Here is a 6,107-nt window from a genome sequence, read left to right as displayed (position 1 = left end):
CTGAGCATGTGGGCAAGACTCATCAGCCAGCACTCAAGAAAGAATTCTCTGCAGTAACTCAGATCCCATCCTATCCAACATCCCATCTGAGCTAACTAGGGTGGATGGGGCTGTTCACATCTCTCCAAGTTGTTGCTTCAGGCTCTCTGCAGACTCCTCTCTGCATCCATTACACACAGGTCACCTTCTTGAGGGTGTTTTTTAACCCCTACAATCATAACAGCTCGTAGGAACTGATGAGGGGGGAGGGGCAGGTGAGAAGCAAGAACGGGCTATGTGGGGGCAGTGGGAAGGCTGGGATGAGGGGGCTGGGATGTGCAGTGAGGGGCAGTGCGTGGGGATTCGGGGGGGACTGGGATATGGGGGGAGGGGCAGGTGAGATGCAGGGAGGGGTAAGAGGAGGCAGTGGGAGGGCTGGGATGTGCGGTGAGGGGCAGTACATGGGGGGATGGGGGAGTGGCTGGGATGTGCAGTGAGGGGCAGTGTGTGGGGTTCTGCGGGAAGGGGCTGGGATATGGGGGGAGGGGCAGCTGAGACGCAGGGAGGGGTAAGAGGAGGCAGTGGGAGGGCTGGGATGTGCGGTGAGGGGCAGTACATGGGGGGATGGGGGAGTGGCTGGGATGTGCAGTGAGGGGCAGTGTGTGGGGTTCTGCGGGAAGGGGCTGGGATATGAGGGGAGGGGCAGGTGAGATGCAAGGAGGGGGAAGAGGAGGCAGTGGGAGGGTGGGGATATGGAGTGAGGGGCAGTATATGGAGGGATGAGGCGTGGCTGAGATGTGCAGTGAGGGGCAGTGTATGGGGGGATGGAGGCGTGGCTGAGATGTGCAGTGAGGGGCAGTGTATGGGGGGATGGGGGCGTGGCTGGGATGTGCAGTGAGGGGCAGTATATGGGGTGGGGGGGTGGCTGTGATGTGCAGTGAGGGGCAGTGTGTGGGGGTTCTGGGGGAAGGGGCTGGGATATGGGGGGAGGGGCAGCTGAGATGCAGGGAGGGGTAAGAGGAGGCTGTGGGAGGGCAGGGATGTGCAGTGAGGGGCAGTATATGGGGTGGGGAGGTGGCTGGGATGTGCAGTGAGGGCCAATGTGTGGGGGTTCCGGGGGAAGGGGCTGGGATATGGGGGGAGGGGCAGCTGAGATGCAGGGAGGGGTAAGAGGAGGCAGTGGCAGGGCGGAGAAGTGCAGTGAGGGGCAGTGTGTGGGGGTTCCGCGGGAAGGGACTGGGATGGGGGGAGGGGCAGCTGTCACGCAGGGAGGGGTAAGAGGAGGCAGTGGGAGGGTGGGGAAGTGCAGTGAGGGGCAGTATATGGGGTGGGGGGGTGGCTGTGATGTGCAGTGAGGGGCTGGGATATGGGGGGAGGGGCAGCTGAGATGCAGGGAGGGGTAAGAGGAGGCAGTGGGAGGGCGGGGAAGTGCAGTGAGGGGCAGTATATGGGGTGGGGGGTGGCTGTGATGTGCAGTGAGGGGCAGTGTGTGTGGGTTCTGGGGGAAGGGGCTGGGATATGGGGGGAGGGGCAGCTGAGAGGCAGGGAGGGGTAAGAGGAGGCAGTGGCAGGGCGGGGAAGTGCAGTGAGGGGCAGTGAGTGGGGGGATGGGGGCGTGGCTGAGATGTGCAGTGAGGGGCAGTATATGGGGTGGGGGGTGGCTGTGATGTGCAGTGAGGGGCAGTGTGTGGGGGTTCTGGGGGAAGGGGCTGGGATATGGGGGGAGGGGCAGCTGAGATGCAGGGAGGGGTAAGAGGAGGCAGTGGGAGGGCGGGGAAGTGCAGTGAGGGGCAGTGTGTGGGGGTTCTGGGGGAAGGGGCTGGGATATGGGGGGAGGGGCAGCTGAGACACAGGGAGGGGTAAGAGGAGGCAGTGGCAGGGCGGAGATGTGCAGTGAGGGGCAGTGCGTGGGGATTCGGGGGGGACTGGGATATGGGGGGAGGGGCAGGTGAGATGCAGGGAGGGGTAAGAGGAGGCAGTGGGAGGGCTGGGATGTGCAATGAGGGGCAGTGTATGCGGTAGGGGAGTGGCTGCGATGTGCAGTGAGGGGCTGGGATATGGTGGGAGGGGCAGGTGAGATGCAGGGAGGGGTAAGAGGAGGCAGTGGGAGGGTGGGGATATGGAGTGAGGGGCAGTATATGGAGGGATGAGGCGTGGCTGAGATGTGCAGTGAGGGGCAGTGTATGGGGGGATGGAGGCGTGGCTGAGATGTGCAGTGAGGGGCAGTGTATGGGGGGATGGGGGCGTGGCTGGGATGTGCAGTGAGGGGCAGTATATGGGGTGGGGGGGTGGCTGTGATGTGCAGTGAGGGGCAGTGTGTGGGGGTTCTGGGGGAAGGGGCTGGGATATGGGGGGAGGGGCAGCTGAGATGCAGGGAGGGGTAAGAGGAGGCTGTGGGAGGGCAGGGATGTGCAGTGAGGGGCAGTATATGGGGTGGGGAGGTGGCTGGGATGTGCAGTGAGGGCCAATGTGTGGGGGTTCCGGGGGAAGGGGCTGGGATATGGGGGGAGGGGCAGCTGAGATGCAGGGAGGGGTAAGAGGAGGCAGTGGGAGGGCGGGGAAGTGCAGTGAGGGGCAGTATATGGGGTGCGGGGGTGGCTGTGATGTGCAGTGAGGGGCTGGGATATGGGGGGAGGGGCAGCTGAGATGCAGGGAGGGGTAAGAGGAGGCAGTGGGAGGGCGGGGAAGTGCAGTGAGGGGCAGTATATGGGGTGGGGGTGGCTGTGATGTGCAGTGAGGGGCAGTGTGTGGGGGTTCTGGGGGAAGGGGCTGGGATATGGGGGGAGGGGCAGCTGAGAGGCAGGGAGGGGTAAGAGGAGGCAGTGGCAGGGCGGGGAAGTGCAGTGAGGGGCAGTGAGTGGGGGGATGGGGGCGTGGCTGAGATGTGCAGTGAGGGGCAGTATATGGGGTGGGGGGTGGCTGTGATGTGCAGTGATGGGCAGTGTGTGGGGGTTCTGGGGGAAGGGGCTGGGATATGGGGGGGCAGCTGAGAGGCAGGGAGGGGTAAGAGGAGGCAGTGGGAGGGCGGGGAAGTGCAGTGAGGGGCAGTATATGGGGTGGGGGTGGCTGTGATGTGCAGTGAGGGGCAGTGTGTGGGGGTTCTGGGGGAAGGGGCTGGGATATGGGGGGAGGGGCAGCTGAGACGCAGGGAGGGGTAAGAGGAGGCAGTGGCAGGGCGGGGAAGTGCAGTGAGGGGCAGTGTGTGGGGGGATGGGGGCGTGGCTGGGATGTGCAGTGAGGGGCAGTATATGGGGTGGGGGGTGGCTGTGATGTGCAGTGAGGGGCAGTGTGTGGGGGTTCTGGGGGAAGGGGCTGGGATATGGGGGGAGGGGCAGCTGAGAGGCAGGGAGGGGTAAGAGGAGGCAGTGGCAGGGCGGGGAAGTGCAGTGAGGGGCAGTGAGTGGGGGGATGGGGGCGTGGCTGAGATGTGCAGTGAGGGGCAGTATATGGGGTGGAGGGTGGCTGTGATGTGCAGTGAGGGGCAGTGTGTGGGGGTTCTGGGGGAAGGGGCTGGGATATGGGGGGAGGGGCAGCTGAGATGCAGGGAGGGGTAAGAGGAGGCAGTGGGAGGGCGGGGAAGTGCAGTGAGGGGCAGTGTGTGGGGGTTCTGGGGGAAGGGGCTGGGATATGGTGGGAGGGGCAGGTGAGATGCAAGGAGGGGTAAGAGGAGGCGGTGGGAGGGTGGGGATATGGAGTGAGGGGCAGTGTATGGGGGATGGGGGCGTGGCTGGGATGTGCAGTGAGGGGCAGTGTATGGGGTGGGTGGGGGTGGCTGCGATATGCAGTGAAGGGCAGTGTGTGGGGGTTCCGGGGGAAGGGGCTGGGATATGGGGGGAGGGGCGGCTGAGATGCAGGGAGGGGTAAGAGGAGGCAGTGGGAGGGCAGGGAAGTGCAGTGAGGGGCAGTGTGTGGGGGTTCCGGGGGAAGGGGCTGGGATATGGGGGGAGGGGCGGCTGAGACGCAAAGAGGGGTAAGAGGAGGCAGTGGCAGGGCAGGGAAGTGCAGTGAGGGGCAGTGTATGGGGTGGGTAGGGGGGTGGTTGCGATGTGCAGTGAGGGGCAGTGTGTGGGGGTTCCGGGGGAAGGGGCTGGGATATGGGGGGAGGGGTGGCTGAGACACAGGGAGGGGTAAGAGGAGGCAGTGGCAGGGCGGGGAAGTGCAGTGAGGGGCAGTGTATGGGGTGGGTAGGGGGGTGGTTGCGATGTGCAGTGAGGGGCAGTGTGTGGGGGTTCCGGGGGAAGGGGCTGGGATATGGGGAGAGGGGCGGCTGAGACGCAAGGAGGGGTAAGAGGAGGCAGTGGCAGGGCAGGGAAGTGCAGTGAGGGGCAGTGTGTGGGGGATGGGGGCGTGGCTGGGATGTGCAGTGAGGGGCAGTGTATGGGGTGGGTAGGGGGGTGGCTGTGATGTGCAGTGAGGGGCAGTGTGTGGGGGTTCCGGGGGAAGGGGCTGGGATATGGGGGGAGGGGCAGCTGAGACGCAGGGAGGGGTAAGAGGAGGCAGTGGGAGGGCGGGGAAGTGCAGTGAGGGGCAGTATATGGGGTGGGGGTGGCTGTGATGTGCAGTGAGGGGCAGTGTGTGGGGGTTCTGGGGGAAGGGGCTGGGATATGGGGGGAGGGGCGGCTGAGACGCAGGGAGGGGTAAGAGGAGGCAGTGGCAGGGCGGGGAAGTGCAGTGAGGGGCAGTGTGTGGGGGTTCTGGGGGAAGGGGCTGGGATATGGGGGGAGGGGCAGCTGAGACGCAGGGAGGGGTAAGAGGAGGCAGTGGGAGGGCAGGGAAGTGCAGTGAGGGGCAGTGTGTGGGGGTTCTGGGGGAAGGGGCTGGGATATGGGGGGAGGGGCAGCTGAGACGCAGGGAGTGGTAAGAGGAGGCAGTGGGAGGGCAGGGAAGTGCAGTGAGGGGCAGTGTGTGGGGGATGGGGGCGTGGCTGCGATGTGCAGTGAGGGTGGGGTTGGGATATGAGGGATGGGGGAAAGTGGAGGAGGGGAGGCGGGACATACTGTGCCCCGCCCCTTCCCGTGACGCACCCGGGCTCCTCCCTTTTCTCTCTTCCCGCCCCGTTCTCCCCCTCCCAGCAACAAGAACTCCCGCCGCCGGCAACTCGCCAGCCAATCAAGGGGCAGGGAAAAAGCCTCGCGCGGCGCCCAATGGGGACACGGCTCTCGCGCCCACCAGTCACGGTGCCGTCTCTTCTCCCTTCCCGCTTCGCTATTGGCAGGCGAGTGGCCAATAAGCGCGGCGGGAGGCAGCGGGAAGTTTCGACTTGAGACGGATCGAACGGGCTGCGGCGCGGGCTGACTGAGGGGGACTCGGCTGGCTGGGAACGAGACCCCCCCCTCGTCCCGCGCGAGGCGAGTGGTGGGGGCGAGCGGGCGGGGCCGAGAGGAGCTGTGGGGGAGGAGTGGGAGTTGGGGAATTGGGGGAGGGGTGGGGAATTGGAGGGGGAGTTGGGGAATGGAGGGAGGGGAGGGGTGGGAATTGGGGGGGGAGTTGGGGAATGGAGGGAGGGGAGGGGTGGGAATTGGGGGGGGAGTTGGGGAATGGAGGGAGGGGAGGGGTGGGAATTGGGGGGGGGAGTTGGGGAATGGAGGGAGGGGAGGGGTGGGAATTGGGGGGGAGTTGGGGAATGGGGGGAGGGAGAGGAGGGGGGGGGAGTTGGGGAATGGAGGGAGGGGAGGGGTGGGAATTGGGGGGGGAGTTGGGGAATGGAGGGAGGGGAGGGGTGGGAATTGGGGGGGGGAGTTGGGGAATGGAGGGAGGGGAGGGGTGGGAATTGGGGGGGAGTTGGGGAATGGGGGGAGGGAGAGGAGGGGGGGGGAGTTGGGGAATGGGGGGAGGGGTGGGGAATTGGGGGGGAGTTGGGGAATGGGGGGAGGGGTGGGGAATTGGGGGGGAGTTGGGGAATGGGGGGAGGGGTGGGGAATTGGGGGGGAGTTGGGGAATGGGGGGAGGGGTGGGGAATTGGGGGGGAGTTGGGGAATGGGGGGAGGGGTGGGGAATTGGGGGGGAGTTGGGGAATGGGGGGAGGGGTGGGAATTGGGGGGGAGTTGGGGAATGGGGGGAGGGGTGGGAATTGGGGGGGAGTTGGGGAATGGGGGGAGGGGTGGGAATTGGGGGGGAGTTGGGGAATG

This window comes from Gopherus flavomarginatus, chromosome 5 (assembly GCF_025201925.1).
Source record: "Gopherus flavomarginatus isolate rGopFla2 chromosome 5, rGopFla2.mat.asm, whole genome shotgun sequence".
Taxonomy (NCBI): domain Eukaryota; kingdom Metazoa; phylum Chordata; order Testudines; family Testudinidae; genus Gopherus; species Gopherus flavomarginatus.
This window is presented reverse-complemented; position numbering follows the sequence as displayed.